The sequence below is a fragment of the Malaclemys terrapin genome, chromosome 3 (assembly GCF_027887155.1).
Source record: "Malaclemys terrapin pileata isolate rMalTer1 chromosome 3, rMalTer1.hap1, whole genome shotgun sequence".
Taxonomy (NCBI): domain Eukaryota; kingdom Metazoa; phylum Chordata; order Testudines; family Emydidae; genus Malaclemys; species Malaclemys terrapin.
This window is the reverse complement of record NC_071507.1, coordinates 160,642,519-160,660,105: the sequence shown is the minus strand read 5'-3', so window position 1 is coordinate 160,660,105 and position 17,587 is coordinate 160,642,519. Positions and strand designations below refer to the sequence as shown.

At 41.2% G+C, this 17,587-nt stretch overlaps 1 protein-coding gene across 4 annotated transcripts in view; it reads left to right on the top strand.

Annotated features, from left to right (window-relative positions):
• Positions 1 to 17,587, top strand: part of PRIM2 (DNA primase subunit 2) — a 278,681-nt gene that overhangs the window by 218,931 nt on the left and 42,163 nt on the right. The window lies entirely within an intron of this gene.

Below are 17,587 nucleotides of genomic sequence, written 5' to 3'. Positions count from 1 at the left end.
ATAAGTTTAAAAATACAAATCCATTTGACCTACATTTCTTATTTTATATTGCCTAAAATTTTGAAACAGAAAAGATTGTTTTTATACTTTATTGTACTTTCACAAGAATACTACACTAATCTCATTGCTATCATTTGCAAGAATATTAAAAAGTAGACATGGTGAAATGTGCAATTGCTCTTTAAATGATTTTATTAACTGTGTGTTTAGAATTGCATCATTTAGCATATCTTTAGTCTAAATTATCTTAAAGAATAAAGTAGCGTCCACAGGGGTTTTTTATTTCATTTTGTTTTTCTGTTTAATAGACATAAAAACATATCAGTTTGTCTTGTCCTGCATAATAGAGCTATACCAGCTAGGAAATGAAGGCTATATTTCATACTTAACAATTCACAGGAACAACTTATTGTATCAGAATGTGCAGTCTGGTGACATACTATGCAGAATGTTATGTAAAATAGGAAGACATTTCTTCCATCAAAATCTGAGACATTCTGCCATGTCTCTGGAACATATCTAATCTCATGAATAGAGACAGACAATTATTTTTGTATAATTATTTGTGTGTTATGAAAAATTTATATTTCAGAAGACTGAATTTAATAGATTGATCCGGGAAAGCTAGATTATTGTGATCCAGTATTTCAGCATTAGAGGAATAGTTATTTTTGAAATAATGTTGTGTATTCTCTGCTGATTTCATGTTGACAATGCTTAGTGAATGATTTTACTAAGAAAATAATTGTTATCTGTAAATATATTCCTGAAATTTTAAAAACCATTTGTGACATTTCATATTTTAAAACTTGTGAGGGGAGAAAAGGACATTCCTTCCCCTCCAACACACTTTCCCCCAGTACCTAGGGAACCCAGGTTAGCCATCTCTCTGCATGGGAGAAAGACTCCATTATATAGCTTCCTCCCACAGGGATTGATGGGATTGCAAGTTGGCTTCACTATCATCTAGTGAAGAGATGCATGTATTACATAATTGCCTCACATGCAAATCTGATTATTGAACAGCCTGCCCCAACCCACTAGGGCCAACCTGAGCCGGAGAAGGAGCCAGAATTTACCATTGTACATTGCCAAAGAACCACAGTAATATGTCAGCAGCCCTCCATCAATTTCCCTCCCCCCCTCCCCTGTTCCCAGTGCCTCCCACCCACTGGCAGCCCTGCTGATCAGCGCCTCCCTCTCCCACCTCCCAATTAGTTGTTTTGTGATGTGCAGGAAGCTCGGGGGGGGGGGAGGAGCGAGGGAACTGCAAACTCAGGGGAGGGGATGGGAAGGGGTGGAGTGGGGGCAAGACCTGTGGCAGAGTCAGGGGTTGAGCAGTGAGCACCCCCGGCATATTGGAAAGTTGGTGCCTTTAGCTTCAGCCCCGGCGTTGGTGCCTATACAAGGAGCCACATATTAACTTCTGAAGAGCCGCGTGTAGCTCCGGAGCCACAGGTTGACCACCCCTGCACTAGGATGTGATTTGCTGTGGTTGTTAAAAAAACGTTTCTTGGAGATGATCTGAGAATCCCTTGGATTTCCTTAAAAACTGTTCAGAAGTAGCAATGGGAAACTAACTTTCCTTTGTTAAGCTTTCTGAACTTTCTATTTAAAAATTAGCAGCATGATCCTTTTCAGATGTCAGAGGCTGAGGAGTGGTGCTTATTCTTGCTGCTAGATAGAATTGGCAGGCTTGGGAGATTTGGGTAACGTATGCATATAAACATGGAAAAATATTTTTTGTTTAAAAAGAGTGTGTGGCAGGGTTGACTATGTCTGGAGGTCCCCTTCTGGAGGCCTCGCAGCCCTGCATCACCCTGCTCCAGAATAGAACAGCGAGAAGTTCTCCAGGTAGCCTAGAGAGGCCGCAGAGCAGCCAATCAGAGGGGCTGCTGGAGCAACCAATAAGGGGTCAGAAGGGCCAGATAAAAGGCAAGCAGCAGAGCAGAGCCTTCAGTTGCTGTGTGGCTCTTGGGGAAGGAGGACCAGGTGCCTAGCTGGCTAGACGAGCTGCAAGACCACAGACAGCTCACTGCAGAGAGTTCACCAGGCAGAAATGAGCCCAGGGAAGGCTGCCAAAGACTAGGTGCCTGGCTGACTGGATAGAGTAGCATCAGGACCATGAAAAGGTCAGTGCAGACAGGCTGAGCCAGGTGGACTGAGCACAGAACCTGGCCAGACCAGACAAGGGTACCAAGATGGGCCCTGCTGGTCTGGTTGCAGACTGAGCCCAGGGAAGGCTGCTGAAAAGGACACTAGCTGAGGGTACCGTGATGGGCCCTGGCTGGGAGGTTGAAGAAAGCAGGAAGCCTAAGAGCTATGGCCCCATACCAGGGCCGTGATAAGAACTTGGGACTGTATACCTCAGAAATGGGGACAGCGTATGCGACTCGGCCGGACAGCTGAGTTGCTGAGGACCCACGAGAGAACCATCGGCTGGGGGACACTCATGAGAGGTGAGTGCCACCCTGTTATAGAGAGACAGTGATCTCTAGATCAATTTAGAACAGTGGTTCTCAGCATTTTCCATATGGGAACCTAATGTTACAACAGAAAAAAAAAATTTAACTTTCTCAGTTTTAGCACCCTATCTTTCAGACAAAGCGAGTGGATGGTCTCAAACACAAACACCCACCCACGCACCCCTCCATTTCCCACACTAGAATAGTTCACAAGAGTCTATGCCTTAAAGAACTTCCTTATGTTTCTATGTTGGCCTTTTGCCTCTCTGCCCCTATCACCACAGTTTCTGAGTGCAACATAATCTTTAAAATATTTATCCTCACAACACCCCATGAGGTCGAACTGTTATCTCCATTTTATGGAGGGGGAATTGAGGCACCTAGAGGCTAAGTGACTTAGCCCAAGGTCACACACACAAGTCTGTGGCAGAAGTAGTCTTCCAAGTCCTAGACTAGTGCCTTAACCACTGGACAATCCTTCCTCTCTGTTTCTAGGTACTCTAGTCATCCTTGAAATTAGTTTCTTCAGATGGAAGAGCGAGAATAATAGATTTTATAAATGGAAAATACCGTCTCCCTGCCAATAGAGTATGTGAAAATCTGATAAATGGGGGGACGAGGTTGGGAACATTGGCAGAGCAGATGAAGTGGAGGGGCAACATGAAGCTTGACAAGGAAAGATAAATAGGAAGAGAGAAAGTTACGCAGAGCTTCAAAAATAATGATAAACTTTAATTTGATAAGACTTCTTTGAGCAGTTGAATATGCTCATTACACTGTGTGTGTGTGTGTGTATGTCTCATGCATCAGTGCTACAGAGCTTTTCCTAGCAGTGCTTGTAGGTGTGACCACACTTGTGCCCTGGTGTACCTTGTGCTCTGGTTAAAGGGGAAGAGCTGCCCCATCCTTACTTCAGTTCCTTCTTGGTGTCCATGGTTGGAGGATGCTTGTTGACTCGTTCCTTCTGTGAATGTACCACTATAGTTAAGTATCAGAGTGGTAGCCGTGTTAGTCTGGATCCGTAAAAAGCAACAAAGAGTCCTGTGGCACCTTAAAGACTAACAGATGTATTGGAGCATAAGCTTTCGTGGGTGAATGCTCACTTCATCAGACATGGTCATGGTGGGGTCTCCCTTCAGCCCTCCCATACCGACGGCCACCATTGTGACGGATGCCTCCCTTACAGAATGGGGCACTCGTTTGGATTTCCACATAGCTCAAAGTACATGGACACCACGGGAAGCCAGACTGCATATAAACTTACTGGAACTCAGAGCAGTCCACCTAGCTTGCAAGGCCTTCCTTCCCCTCATACGCTCACTCCACATGCGAATCCTATCGGACAATATCACCAAGGTGGTATAGATAAACAAACAGGGAGCAATGAGATCTCATCCTCTGTGTTTGGAGGCAGTCAGACTGTAGAACTGTTCCATTAGAAATCAGGTTACCATACAGGCAGCATACCTCCTGGGAGCTCAGAACTCCCTATCAGACAGACTAAGCAGAAGTCTCTATACAGGCCATTAACTGGAAATACACAACACAGTTCTGACCACCATCTTTAATCAGTGGGGTACTCCCCTATGGGACTGCTTTGCATCCCAGACTAACAGCTTCCCAGGGATCTCTCTGTTGACAGCTTTATCCACATCTCAGAGTAATGATACTGGAAATGGAAAAGGCCAGTTAGGTTACTAACTGTACCAGGTACCAGTACAGAGTTATTCTCTGCAGTATGTTTTTTCTGGTTTTAAATGTCAGAAATGATGAGTCTTCAGTCTTGGGATACTATTTCAGTCTAATAATTCTTTCCATTAGTATATATCTGCTTGTTTGAACACTGAAAAGGAGCATTAAGTCATAAGGGACAAGGACCTCTTGGAAAACCTATCACTTGTAAGTCTGGCAATTTGTACTCATATCAATCAATTTATACTCATACCTGTATTTTTTCTAAGCCTCATGATTTTTCAGATGAAACTAAGCTCCACACTCTAGATATTCTTGGAGCCATGTCTTTTACCTATTTAAAATTAAGTGTTGTTGTAGCCATTGCAGTGTTGTCTTAACCAATGGGCGGGGCTGTTCAGGGACACCAAGTATTTAAAAAGCCTACTCCTAAGCGACCAGGAGCAGCTAGCGGGGGGGATTTGCGAGGGAGTTCTCCAGATAAAGGAGGAGTGCCTATGTGACCCTTGAGGTGAGTTTGTTGTCTTTAGTGTTTGTGTTTGTGGTGTGCTTGCTGCTTGACTGAACTATACAGTGTAGTCTGTTGGGTGACCCTGTGCTGAGTCTAGTGACATGCTAGGCAAGGCTGAGAGCTTCTTAATGATGCTTTGACCTTTAAGCCCTTTAGCACCCATGAACACTTCACCAAGGGGTGGGGTTACTTAGGAAGAACAGGGGGTTAAAAAGTCTGCTCCTAAGCAACCAGAGGAGTTCTGTGAGGGCGAGTGCGGGGTCTAGATACACTTAATATTCTTTAAACTTAAGGCAATAAACACCCCAGATAAAAAACAGAGCAACAAAGGAAAGAGCTGCAGGAGTAAAAAGAGAATGCAGGTGGAAGTCCAGCAACAGAGTGGGGGCTATCCAGTTTATTGCACTCAATTCAGCATGTATGATTACCTGCCCTACGGGCAGGTGGCGTATGTGTGCATTCGGTGCAAGGAGCTCCTGGCTCCTCATATGCTCAGAGCCCATGTATAGGCTTTGGAGACAGGGTGGCTGAACTGGAGGAGCTAACGGAGACAGAGAGGTACAGAGATGAGACTTTCCAGTACACAGTAGAAGGGTCCCACCCTTGGTCTGACAGCCTCTGTGCTATTGAGGAGAATGAAAGTCTCAGGGAAGAAGAAAATCAAACTGCAGCAGAGGGAAATGATCCCATAGTTGGGACCCTCCTTCTAGATGATGTTGTAGTATCTTCTTGCACTGATGATACCTCTCTGCGGGAGGGAACTCCAATTATTAGGAAGAGACAGGTAATAGTAATGGGGGATTTGATTGTTAGAAACATAGATACCTGAGTTTGCGATGACTGGGAGAACAGCATAGTGACTTGCCTGCTGGGTGTGAAGGTAGCGGATCCCTTGAGACATCCAGATAGACTTATGTGCAGTGCTGGGGAGGAGCTGATGGTCATGGTACATGTAGGTATCAGTGACATAGGGAAGGATAGGAGAGAGGTCCTGGAAGCCAAATTTAGGCTGCTAGGTAAGGGATTGAAGTCCAGGACCTCTATGATAGCATCCTCTGAAATGCTTCCAGTTCCACATGTAGGGCCAGTTAGACAGGTAGAACTTCAGGGTCTCAAAGCATGGATGAGATGATGGTGTAGGGAGGAGGGGTTTAGTTTTATTAGGAACTGGGGAATCTTTTGGGAAAGGAGGAGACTATACAGGAAGGATGGGCTCCATCTAAACCAAAATGGAACCAGATCACTGGCACTTAAAATTAAAAGGGTCGTAGAGCAGTTTTTTAACTAAAGGCTGGGGGAAAGCCGGCAGGTGCGGAGGAGCACATGGTTCAAACAGAGACATCCCATAGGGTAGGATCTTTTAATGGAGATTCTCTATATCCTTTGAAGGAAGAGAGGAGGGAAGATAAAATACAGGTAGGATCTGATGAGAAATTTTCAAATGAAAAAGAGTCCCATTCAATTACATCATGTAAGGGCAGAGAGCTAAAAAGTGACAATTGTTTATATACAAATGCTAGAATTCTAAATAATAAGATGGGTGAACTAGAGTGCCCCATATTAAATGGGGAAAATGATATAATAGGCATCACAGAAATTTAGTGGAATGAGGATAATCATTGGGACACAGTAATATCAGGGTACAAAATATATCGGACAGACAGGACAGGTCATGCAGGTGGGGGAGTGGCACTATGTGTGAAAGAAAATGTAGAGTCAAATATTGTAAAAATCTTAAATGAACCAAACTGTACCATAGAATCTCTATGGATAGAAATTCCATGCTTGAGTAATAAGACTGTAGCAGTTGGGATATATTACCGACCACCTGACCAGGATGGTGATAGTGACTGTGAACTGCTCAGGGAGATTAGAGAGGCTATACAAATAAAAAAACTCAATAATAATGGGGGATTTCAGCTATCCCCATATTGAATACGTACATGTCACCTCAGGACGGGATGCAGAGATAGATTTCCTTGACAGCTTAAAATGACTGCTTCTTAGAGCAGCTAGTCCTGAACCACGTGAGAAGAGGCAATTCTTGATTTAGTCCTAAATTGAGCACAGGATCTGTTCTAAGAGGTGAATATAGATGAACCGCTTGGTAATATTGACCATAATATAATTAAATTCAGCATCCCTGTGGTGGGGAAAACACCACAGCAGTCCACCATGGTAGCATTTAATTTCAGAAAGGGGAACTACACAAAAATGAGGAAGTTAGTTAAACAGAAATTAAAAGGTACAGTGCAAAAGTGAAATCCCTGCAAGCTGCATGGAAAACTTTTAAAGACACCATAATAGAGACTCAACTTAAATATTTGCCCCAAATTAAAAAACATAATAAGAGAACCAAAAAAGTGCCACTGTGGCTAAACAACAAAGTAAAAGAAGCAGTGAGAGGCAAAAAGGCATCCTTTAAAAAGTGGAAGTTAAATCCTGTTGAGGAAAATAGAAAGGAGCATAAACTCTGGCAAATGAAGAGTAAAAATATAATTAGGAAGGCCAATTAAAGAATTTGAACCTCATCAGATTTCTTTTGGCCCAATCCTCCAGTTGTCTAGGTCACTCTGAACAACAGCTAGCCAAAGACTCAAAAAGTAATAGCAAAAAATGTTTTAAGTATATCAGAAGCAGGAAACTTGCTAAACAACAAGTGGGGCCACCGGATGGTCGAGATGCTAAAGGAACACTCAAGGAAGATAAGGCCATTGCAGAGAAACTAAATGAGTTCTTTGCTTTGGTCTTCATGGCGGTGGATGTGAGGGAGATTCCCAAACCTGAGCCATTCTTTTTAGGTGACAAATCTGAGGAACTGTCCCAGATTGACCTGTCATTAGAGGAGGTTTTGGAAAAAATTGATAAACTAAACAGTAATATGTTGCCAGGACCAGATGGTATTCTCCCAAGGGTTCTAAAGGAACTCAGTGGTGCAGATGACAGAACAAGGAGCATTGGTCTCAAGTTGCAGTGGGGTAGGCCTAGGCTGGATATTAAGAAAAACTATTTCACTAGGAGGGTGGTGAAGCACTGAAATGGGTTACCGAGGGAAGTGGTGGAATCTCCATCCTTAGAGGCTTTTAAGGCCCGGCTTGACAAAGCCCTGTCTGTGATGATTTAGTTGGTGTTGGTCCTACTTTGAGCAGGGGGTTGGACTAGAAGACCTCCTGAGGTTTCTTCCAACCCTAATCTTCTGTGATTCTATGAAATGTGAAATTGCAGAACTACTAACTGTGATATGTAACTTATCATTTAAATCAGCGTATGTATCAGATGACTTGAAGATTTTTGAAAAAGGGCCCCAGAGGTGATCCTGGCAATTACAGGCTGTTATTCCTAACTTCAGTAGCAGCCAGATTGGTTGAAACTATAGTAAAGAACAGAATTGTCAGACACACGTAGAGGAATATGATTTCTTGGGGAAGAGTCAACATGTTTTTTGTAAAGAGAAGTCATGCCTCACCAATCTACTATAATTCTTTGAGGGGATCAGCTAGCATGTGGACAAGGGTGATCCAGTGGATTTTTTTCCCCTCACCAAAGGCTCTTAAGTAAAGTAAGCCTTTATGGGATAAGAGGAAAGGTTCTCTCATGGATCAGTAACTGTTTAAAAGATAGGGAATAAATGGTCAGTTTTTAGAATGGAGAGAAATAAATAGTGGTGTCCCCACAAGGGTCTGTATTGGGATCAGTACTACTGAACATATTCATAAATGATCTGGAACAAGGGGTAAGCATTGAGGTAGCAAAATTTGCAGATGATATGAAACTATTCAAGATAGTTAAGTCCAAAGCAGACTGCAAAGAGTTACAAAGGGATCTCAGAAAACTGGGTGACTGGGCAACAGAATGGCAGATGAAATTCAGTGTTGACAAATGCAAAGTAATGCATTTGGGAAATATAATCCCAACTATACATATAAAATGATGGGGTCTAAATTAGCTGTTACCACTCAAGAAAGAGATCTTGGGGTCATTGTGGATAGTTCTCTGAAAGCATCCACTCCATGTGCAGCAGCAGTCAAAAAAGCTAACAGAATATTGGGAATCATCAAGAAAGGGATAGATAATAAGATAGACAATATATTGCCTCTCTATAAATCCATGGTACTCCCACATCTTGAATACTGGGTGTAGATGTGGTTGCTCCATCTCAGAAAAGATACATTGGAATTAGAAAAGGTTCAGAAAAGGGTAAAAATGATTAGAGGCATGGAACAGCTTCCATCTGAAGAGAGATTAATAAGCTTGTGATTTTCAGCTTGGAAAAAGAGATGAATAAGGGGGGATATGTAGAGAAAGTAAATAAGGAAGTGTTATTTACTCCTTCTCATAAAACAAGAACTAGGGTTCACCAAATTAAATTAACAGGCATCAGGTTTAAAACAAACAAACAGAAGTATTTCTTCACACAGTGCACAGTCAACCTGTGGAATTCTTTGCCAGAGGATGTTGTGAAGGCCAAGATTATAACAGGGTTAAAAAAAAGAACTAGATAAATTCATGGAGGATAGGTCTATCAATGGTTATTAGCCAATATGGGCAGGTATGGTGTCACTAACCTCTGTTTGCCAGAAGCTGGGAATGGGCGACAGGGATAGATCACTTGATGATTACCTGTTCTGTTCATTCCCTCTGGGATACCTGGCTAGATGGACCTCGGAAGACAGGATACTGGGCTAGATGGACCTTTGGACTGACCCAGAAGTTGGTTCAATAAAAGCTATTACTTCACCCACCCACTCTATCTAGAACAGGGGTAGGCAACCTATGGCACTCACACTGCCTGGGTCTTGGCCACCAGTCCGGGGGGCTTTGCATTTTAATTTAATTTTAAATGAAGCTTCTTAAACATTTTAAAAACCTTATTTACTTTACATACAACAATAGTTTAGTTATATATTATAGACTTATAGAAAGAGACCTTGTAAAAATGTTAAAATGTATGACTGGCACGCGAAACCTTAAATTAGAGTGAATAAATGAAGACTTGGCATACCGCTTCTGAAAGGTTGCTGACCCCTGATCTAGAATGAAGTCTTTTAGAAAGTCTCAGACCTTTTATAGTAGTATTTGGTAGGGAATTTAAGGAATGAAGAACTCCAGTTACTGTAAAATTAAGTAACCTCTTTCTTCTAGAAATTATTTCCGGGCCCCCTCCCCCACCCCGACACACACACTTCCTGGAAGCTTTTTTCTTACTATGTATGTGATAAATTGCCTCTCTAAAGAAATTGACTACTACAATGTAATCAATATGTTTATAAGTATTTTGGTCATTTTTAAAGTCATCCGTGGTGCTGGGTCTTCCTGATCTCTTGCCTCTCCTCCAACTAGGCCTTGATAATATTTCGTCAAGAGGACAGCACAAACCAACCACACCGGCCTGGCCAGCTGCTCTGTTCAAATTTTGTGTGCTCCATTTTGTGGTACACCTCTACCCTGATATAATGCGACCCGGTATAACACCAATTCGGATATAATGCGGTAAAGCAGTGCTCCGGGGGGAGGGGATTCGGGGGCGGGGGGGCTGCGCACTCCGGTGGATCAAAGCAAGTTCGATATAACGTGGTTTCACCTACAATGCGGTAAGATTTTTTGGCTCCCGAGGACAGCGTTGTATCGAGGTAGAGGTGTATAAGGTCAAACATTCAGAATGCTTTGTCTCTTGACCCTGAAACTAAGGAGACTTAAACACAATAGTGGATCTTGAGTCCAGAATATTAATCTCTCTGTCCTACATCTTTGACCCAAGGCCCTAGATTAACATGCCCTAGACCTGTTTTCCATGTGGGATAATAAAAAAACTAAAAATAAAAGGGTCCTCATGCCCTGAAGCTAGCATAAGTCAAGTTTCAGCCAACATTTCTCCTAGTGAACTATAATTCCACAACTATAAATAGTGGATATTATTGTGTAGATTCTGATGGTCTATCTGTAATTGAGTTGACCTTGATTAACCAGTTATACAGAAAATGGAACATGGATTGCTTCTTTCTAAGTCTGTTTTTTGATGTTTTTTCATCATGATGTTCTGGACATTTTGCAGCAGTTCAAGTATGAATAGTATGAATTGCCAATAAAATATTCTGAATTGCCAATAAGATATATAATCCAAATAAGTATAAATTTTGACTTGCAGGAAATGAGTGAAAATTGTAACTGTGACAGATACCAATTGTAGATTTGTGATTTTTTTTTCCCTAGATTCTTGCATCCTATTACACCTCTACCTTGATATAACGCTGTCCTCAGGAGCCAAAAAATCTTACCGCGTTATAGGTGAAACCGTGTTATATCGAACTTGCTTTGATCCACCGGAGTGCACAGCCCTGTACCCCCCCTCCTTCCCCCCCGGAGCGCTGCTTTACCGCGTTATATTCAAATTCGTGTTATGTCAGGTGGCGTTATTTCAGGGTAGAGGTGTATCTTAAAGTATCATGACTGGTGTGGAGAAAGTAAATAAGGAAGTGTTATTTACTCCTCCTCATAACACAAGAACTAGGAGTCACCAAATGAAATTAATAGGCAGCGGGTTTAAAACAAACAAAGGAAGTATTTTTTTCACAGAACCACTATCAACCTCTGGAACTCCTTCCCAGAAGATGTTTTGAAAGCCAAGACTATAACAGGATTCAAAAGAGAGCTAGATAAATTAATGGAGGATAGGTCCATCAAGGGCTATTAGCCAGGATGGGTAGGGATGGTGTCCCTAGCCTCTGTTTGCCAGAAGCGCTGGGAATGGGCGACAGGGATGATCACTTGATGATTACCTGTTCTGTTCATTCCTTCTGGGGCACCTGGCATTGGCCACTGTAGGAAGAGAGGATACTGAGCTAGATGGTGTGAAAGCAGAAAAAGAACTGACAGGAAGAGAATGCAATACATGACAGTTCGTTAGCAAGAGTCAGGCTAACTGTAACCCTGATAACGCGAGATTTGTAGAAGCAAAGATTGTGTGAGGCGAGTGAAAAAGAACTGTGTAAGAAGTCATTATGACCTGGTATAAATAAGGTGTAGAAGACCTTGTGTAAATAAGGTATAGAAAATATTGTATGTTGGCAAAAGTCAAAACAAGTAAAGAAATGAGATATCAAAATGGCCTATGTATAAACAAAATGCAACTGTTGCTCATTATTGTCTGTAACAAAAAGTATAAATGCTTGCTGTAATTGTTTACCTGTTGAGAGACCTGCTTAGCTCTCTCCCTCTGCGCAATTGTGAGCATCTGACTTGCTATACCTAAACAAATAGTGAGAACTCTGTTTTTCTCCGACAATGGACTATTGGTCTGACCCAGTATGGCCTTTCTTATGTAGAAAGGAACAGGAAAAAAAAAAAAGCCACAAAAGCCTTTTCAGTAGTTTGTGACAAGCAGACAGAAATCGATGCAATTGCTAATTAAACCTAATCCAGAGACAAAGTTTTACATAAAGAGTTAATTACAAGAATTTAAACTTTAAAGAGAGTACAGCTGTTCTTCTACATGGTGCTGTTGTGTATTGATACTCAAGCAGAATTTGCTAAAATTCAGCTCCTCAATTTAGAACATCAACATAAACTTTAGAGGAGTCAGCCACAAGGAAAAAAAAAATAGGAGCATGAGCAAAAGCTATATCCCTTGGGAGAGCAACACAAGATTGTGAACTTGAAAGTAAGGTGCTCACCCTGACTAACCAGTTAAATGTCAAAAACTGCAGACCTTAGGAAAATGGTACTCTGATATGTTGGCATTCAATATATTTTTCCAAGCTTCTTTACCTTAAATTCTCTGAAATAATGTGCACTGTTGTTAAGGAATGTGTGGGCTACTTTGTGTAATCCTGATGAGAATAATCTTTCTTTAAATATTTCACTATGGGCCACTGTTGTAGAATGTATGAAAACTAATGATTCAAATGACCCTAACTGCTCCATTCCCATAGATTCCAAGGATCTAAGGGACCATCTAGTCTGACCTCCTTTGTACCACATAGAACTTCCCCAAAATAATGTCTAGATAGATCTTTTAGAAAATTACTAATGATTAATTACTATCACCAATAAAAAAATATGCCTTGTTTCTGATCTGAATTTGTGTAACTTCAACTTCCAGTCATTGGATCCTATTATACTTTTCTTTGCTATATTGAAGAGCCCATAATTAAATATATATATTCCCCATTCAGGTACCTGTAGACTGTAATCGAGTTATCCCTTAACCTTCTCTTTGTTAAGCTTACATTGAGTTCCTTGAGTGTATCACTATAAGGCATTTTTTCTAATCCTTTAACCATTCTCATGGCTCTTCTCTGAACCCTCTCTGATTTATCAACATCCTTCTGGAATTGTGGACATCAGAACTGGACACAGTATTCCACCTGTCTCTCACCAGTGCCAAATAGAGTTAAAATAACCTCTCCTATTTGAGATTCCCCTGTTCATGCATTCCAGGTTCGCCTTAGCTGTTTTGGCCAGAATGTTACACTGGGAGGTCATGTTCAGCTAATTATTCATCACAACCTCCAAAACTTTTTTCAGAATCATTGCTTCCCAGAATAGAGTCCCCCATCCAGTAAGTCTGGCTACATTCTTTGTTTCCAGGTGTACACATTTACATTTAGCTATATTATAATGCATATTTTTTGCTTGCATCCAGCTTGCCAAGCGATCGTGAATGCTCTGAATCAATAATCTGTCTTCTTCCTTCCTTACCACTCCTCCAATTTTGTCTCATCTGCAAACTTTATCAGTGATGATTTTATGATTTCTTTCAGGTCAGGATAAGGATGTTACATAGTGTAGACCAAGAACCAGTCCTTGGGGGACTCTACTGGAAACATCCATTCAGTGATGATTCCCGCTTTACACTCTTCTTTTGAAATTTTTCATTTATCCAGTTTTTAATCCATTTAATGTGTGCCACATTAATTGTATATCATTCTAGTTTTTTAATCAAAATGTCATGTGGTACCAAGTCAAATGCCTTACCGAAGTCTAAGTATCAACACTATTATGTTTATCAAACAAACTTGCAATCTCATCAAAAATAGATTTCAAGTTAGTTTGACCAGATCTATTTTCCATAACCCCATGTTGACTGACATTAATTACATTACCCTCCTTTAGTTTTTTATTAATTGAGTCCCTTATCAGCCGCTCCATTATCGTGTCTGGGATTCTCGTCAGGCTGACAAGCCTATAATTATCCAGCTCATTCCATTGACCATTTTTAAAAATTAGCACAACATTAGCTTTTTCCCTGTCTTCTGGAATTCCTCCAGTGCTCCACAATTTATTGAAAATCAAATTAATGATCCAGCTCTTTTAAAACTCTTGGATGCAAATTATCTGGACCTGCTGATTTTAAAAATGTCTAACTTTAGTAGCTTCTGTTTAACATATTCCAAAGATGATAGTGGAATGGAAATAATGTTCTCATCACCATTTGATAACATGAACATAAGAACGGCTGTACCGGGTCAGACCAAAGGTCCATCTAGCCCAGTATCCTGTCTACCGACAGTGGCCAATGTCATGTGCCCCAGAGGGAGTGGACCTAACAGGCAATGATCAAGTGATCTCTCTCCTGCCATCCATCTCCATCCTCTGACAAACAGAGGCTAGGGACACCATTCCTTACCCATCCTGGCTAATAGCCATTAATGGACTTAACCATCATGAATTTATCCAGTTCTCTTTTAAACGCTATTGTAGTCCTAGCCTTCACAACCTCCTCAGGTAAGGAGTTCCACAAGTTGACTGTGCGCTGCGTGAAGAAGAACTTCCTTGTATTTGTTTTAAACCTGCTGCCTATTAATAAAATAGATGAGATTGCATTGTTTGCTTTTCCCCAAATACAGAAGAGATATATTTATTGAACACTTCTGCCTTTTCTGCTTTGTTGTTATAATTCTACCATAACTATCTAGCAATTGGACCAATTCTATGTCAGAATTCTTTTTGTTCCGAATGTATTTAAAAACTTCCTTCTCATTGTCCTTAACTCTGTTGGCCATAGATTTTTTCCTTGTGTCCCTTGGTTTCTCTTATCAATTTTCTACAATTCCTAACTTCTGATTAGTATTCATTACCATCAGCCTCTCCTTTCTTCCATTTGCTATATATTAGTTTTTCTATTTTTATTTTTACAGAAGCCTTCACTTCCCCTCTAAACCAAATTGGCTTTTAAACTAGCACAGCATTCTTCCTCAATTGTGTGATTTTTGTCTTTTTTTGGACATCTAGTGAGGAATTCTTATCATTCACATTTTTCTGATTAAATTCTTCCTCCCAGTTGATTTGACTCGTAATTATTTTCAGCTTTGTGGAATTGGCCCAATTAAAGCACCAAGCATATATATTACTGGTCTGGACTTTATTCTGCTTGCACATTGTAAATGTGATCATGTCATGAAGACTTGTACCTATGCTACCATTAACTTTTACTTCTGTGATCACTTCCTCTTTAGCTGTTAGGACTAAGTCTAATATAGAATTCACCCATGTTGGCTGCAAGACCTTTTGAGTTAGGAAATTCTCATTTATAATGTTTAGAAATTCCAAGGATGTTTTAATAATGGAAACCTGAGGCTTCCAGCATATGTCACTCAAATTGATGTGCAGGGTTTTTTCCCTACACGTTATATATTGATGTGTAAGAAACCAGTCATCCTGTTCTCTAGTGTGGGCTGTAGCAAACATCAGTGAATACCCTATTCTTATGCTTTATCTGTTAGGACATTGATCCATAAGCATTCAAGGTCATTAACTTCTGCATTATCAATGACTAGGAAACAGATAATGCCACTTCCTCTCTCCTTTTGTCCTCTTGATCCTTCCTAAATAGGTTGTAATCATTTATTTTAACATACCAGGTTTCAGTAATACCAGCTAGATCAAATTTATGCTCATAAATGAGCAATTCCAGTCCATCTTGTTTGTTACCCATGTTACTAGCATTAGTGTATAGGCAATCTAGGAATTTCTCTTCTTTATATCCTTTGGTTTCTTGATTAATTTTGTTCTCAACATCTCGATTTTTGTGCTGAGTGCTCACATCTTCCCTCTTTTTACCCTCCCTTTTGTTATTAGTTTAACCCCCTCCTGACTACTCTATGCAGCCTGTTCCTAAGGAGATTAGTCCTCCTACTGATTTGAGGCCATCCAAACAATATAGCCTCCTCTCCTCATGGTAGGTGGACTGATATTCCACAAAACCAAAACCCTCCATCCTACACAACTTGTCTACCCAATGATTCTTTTCCAGAATCTTCTGCCTTCTTTTGCTCATGGGACAGGAAGGATCTCAGAATGGATTGCTTGAACATTATTCTTCAGCACACTTCTGAGTTTCCTGAAGTCATCTATTATCTGTGAGATATCCCACAATGAAGTCTGAGATGAGCCATCACCAGTGGATGATCCTTACCCATAGACTTCAGAAGCCTGTCCTGTTTTAGAGTGACATCTTGTGTCTTGGCTCCAGAAAGGTAGCATGGTCTCTTATTGTCTGTCTGTTCCTTGTAGAAATGTTCTTTGGATGTTCTGAGTATTGAATCTCCCATAAGGATCATCTTTCTTCTGTTTTTGTTTGTTTGTATGTTTACAGTTTGGGTCAAGGTGCCATCCACATGTGTCCCATGCATCTCTCCATTCCCTTGGGCCTGCTGGATCTTTAGACATGTCTTCTGTAGCTTCCATGTTGAGGATTTGGTATCGATTTGAAATTTCCAGCTGTGTGGAATTCCTTCTGCTTCTCTTCTTTCTGGTGGCCACAATCTGCTTATCCTCCTCTATCTCCAACCATGTAGAATGCATGACATCTTGCCTCAAGTGGTTACAAACTTCCAGGCCTTCTCTCTGTCTTCCTCACTCTCCAATTCCTTTGTGGCCTGCTCCATTCTTCCTTGAACGAGGGTACTGGTGTTTCCAGAATCTAGTTGTCTAGGAACTCCTCAGCTTCTCTGATTCTTAGTAACGTCTCACTTTACCTCTTCGATTCAAGAATATTTTCTTCTAGCACGGCCACCAATTTGCACTTCATGCATAGCAAATCTCTTCGGTCTTCGGGCAGGAAAGAGAATATGGCACATCTGCTGGACATCTTGATATCACATGTAGTGCTGAATCTGGAATGAAACCCTTTCATACTCTCCCTCTAACTCTCTCCGAAACTCCTCTCCAGCTGCCGCTGTTTGCAGATCTTGAGTTCACCCATTAAATGACTTTTATACCAAGTCTTCCCTGCTTACTTCAGCTCACCACTGCTGAGTGATTAACCACTCAGAGACTTCAAACAGCTGGACTGATCAAAGTTCCACGGGCTAGAGCCTCGCAGCCTTTAACAAGGCAGTGATTAAAGTTCCATGGTCTTACTAAGGGTATGTCTACACAGCGATTAAACACCCATGGCTGGCCTGGATCAGCTGACTTGGGCTGAGGCTGCAGGGCTGTAAAATTGCAATGCAGATGTTTGAGCTCGGGCTGGAACCTGAGCTCTGGAACCCTCCGAGTGGGTGGGGTCCCAGAACCTGGGTTCCAGCCCAAGCCTGAACATCTGAACCACAATTTTACAGCCCGAGCCCAAGTCAGCTGACATAGGCCAGCTGTGGGTACTTAATTGCAGTGTAGACATCGCCTCAGGGGCCCATGGACCAGCTACGCAGCCATCTGTCAGAGTGTTCAAAAGTTTGAAGTCTTCATCTTTGTGAAATACCATTACTGCAGTTTAAATAAAATCTTTACCTTTTTAGATCATAATGCAGTTTAATCTCTCTCTCTCTCTCTCTCTCTCTCTCTCTTTCAAAAACAATAACTTGGTTTCAGCTTTTTTCATTTGAATGGTTTTGGCAGGTATATTTTCATAGTCCAATATTTCATCCTGTAGAGTAGCTGGAATCACTGACACAATGTGCAGTTCACATGCAAATAATCT